The sequence below is a fragment of the Cebus imitator genome, unplaced genomic scaffold (genome assembly GCF_001604975.1).
Source record: "Cebus imitator isolate Cc_AM_T3 unplaced genomic scaffold, Cebus_imitator-1.0 Scaffold586, whole genome shotgun sequence".
In the NCBI taxonomy this organism is placed as follows: Eukaryota; Metazoa; Chordata; class Mammalia; order Primates; family Cebidae; genus Cebus; species Cebus imitator.
In genome coordinates, this window is record NW_016107901.1 from 550,260 (window position 1) to 552,543 (window position 2,284).

Consider the following 2,284-nt stretch of genomic DNA (forward strand, 5'->3'; position numbering starts at 1 on the left):
CAGTCCCATTCCTGCCAGTCCTGGCTGCCTGAAGGTTGCAAATTAGTTATTCAGAGAAACACAGGCTATTTAGGTTTTACAAAAATCAATGAGCTTTCAGTTTCTAATGAAGCTACCAACACCCTAATTTTTCTCCTGTCTTCATGGTCTGCAACCAATGGAAGCTAAGGACAAAGATTCCTTTCTCCAGCAACTACACTGTCAGGCAAAGCGACTCTGGGGTCTGCATGAGAAGAAATATGGATTTTATTTATGTTAGCAGTAGTTACTGCTGAGAGGCACTATTTGAGAAGGTTTTCATTATATTTTAAATTATTTTTTCAAATCTCCTGTGATAAAATCATCTATACTCTTCTATGGAAAAATAATGGAATGAGTGTCATGTTTTTAAAAGTTTGGGGAGAGATCAAGATGACAGAAAGGCATGGAGTAAAAATAAAAGTTTAGATGCATTTAGGTGACGTCAATAAAGCCCACTTCTTTTTTTGACAAAGGGGATCATCCTATAGACATTGTTGGGTGAATTACAGAACCCGTCTGCGCTGTCCCTGGCTGGGCACATCACAGTCCATCCTTGCTGCTGTGCGGTTCTTCCCTGGGGGGCTGGCTGCAGGGGCAGACACAGGGTCTGTGGGTCCTGGGTCTCACACAAATCAGATACAAAGTGACACGTGTATTTAGAAGGAGAAATCATACAAATAAGACAAAATGTTTTCCTTATGCAAATTTCATGATATAAATGATAGACACAACCAGTGCACTATTAGGACCCCCAGGGCCTTGGAAGGGGCTTCATTCATATTATTAGCTTTACAACAGATCCAGTGCAGGTGAATGCACAATGATTTACTTCTCCATTTTTTCTTTGATGGATATTTTGGCTGGTTACAGTTTTATTTTGCAGTTTTATTGTTTCCTATTAAAAAAAAAAAACACTGGGAAGTAAGTTTTATCGGGGAGGCTTTGTCAGCTGAGGTATTGGCGATGGCTGTGTGACCTTCCCTTCCCCTGTAGATCTGAGAGCATCCAGGCCATCAGGCAAGGAGGGTGAAGGAACCTGGGATTCTGGGTTCCAGGCAGTACCACCTTGAAGAAGTGCTTAACAAAGACACCACTAGAGTCATCTGGGGGTGCTTGTGAAAACTGCAGATTCCTGGGCTGTGGAACTGGGGCAGGGCACAGAAACACGCATTTTGACAAACACAGCTTAGAATTCTAGAACCAGCAATGTGGGCTTCAGAAGGAGCACAGGTATGTGGCCTCAGGCAAGCCACGATTTCAGTTCAGTCTCCTTACGAGGGAAAGGGAGCCAGGGATAGGCGTGTGGAGGACAGGTGAGGGGCTGGGGCAAAGAACAGACAGCAGGTTCATTCCCTGCCAGAGCTGCATTCCCCGAGCACGCGCAGTAGCCTCTGGATTTTAATATAGAACCCAGGCAGCCCTCCCGTGACTCCAGGAGGGACCCTGTGCCCCGCCTGGCTCCAGCAAGGACACAAACCGCTGTGCGCCCACGTCCCTGCAAGCTGGCCGGAGCTGACGGTGCAGTGTGAGGGAACCGGCGGTGGATGGCTTCTTTTCAATGGGACTAACACGTGTCCACTTCACAAAAGTGGCGTGCGGGGGGTTCCCACAGGGGAGCATGGCCGGGAACTCCTGAGAAGCCCCTTTATTTCAGAGTGGAAAGACATTTTGGCTGCCCTGATCCCTGAGCTCCTGATGCTTTCTGTCTTCCTAGAAGTAAAATGGCCATAAACCGAACTTGTCACAGGTGACCTCCAGCATCCTATTCCCGTTGCTGATATTATTTTTGCAAGGGAGCCGAAAAGACGAGCAGGATTTCAAACCTGGCCCTGCCCTTGCCCACTGCATGTGGACTAGAATCTAGTCCACAGGCTGGCCCCGAGTTAACTCCACAGCAAATCTAAACACACGGGACACACATCACAGGATTCTTAATCATGAGCAGGCACCTGGTGAATGCAACTGGAGAATTAAAAATCTGAGGCATGGCCGGGTGCGGTGGCTCAAGCCTGTAATCCCAGCACTTTGGGAGGCCGAGGCGGGTGGATCACGAGGTCAAGAGATCGAGACCATCCTGGTCAACATGGTGAAACCCCGTCTCTACTAAAAATACAAAACATTAGCTTGGCATGGTGGGGCGCGCCTATAATCCCAGCCACTCAGGAGGCTGAGGCAGGAGAATTGCCTGAACCCGGGAGGCGGAGGTTGCGGTGAGCCGAGATTGTGCCATTGCACTCCAGCCTGGGTAACATGAGTGAAACTC

At 48.3% G+C, this 2,284-nt stretch overlaps 1 protein-coding gene and 1 long non-coding RNA gene across 3 annotated transcripts in view; one reads left to right on the forward strand and one right to left on the reverse strand.

The window, feature by feature from the left end:
- The window catches only part of EGFR (epidermal growth factor receptor), a 202,155-nt gene that overhangs the window by 116,249 nt on the left and 83,622 nt on the right, over nucleotides 1–2,284 (reverse strand). The gene's annotated exons all lie outside the window — the stretch shown is intronic.
- LOC108294537 overlaps nucleotides 1–2,284 on the forward strand; it is a 10,752-nt gene that overhangs the window by 2,837 nt on the left and 5,631 nt on the right. The gene's annotated exons all lie outside the window — the stretch shown is intronic.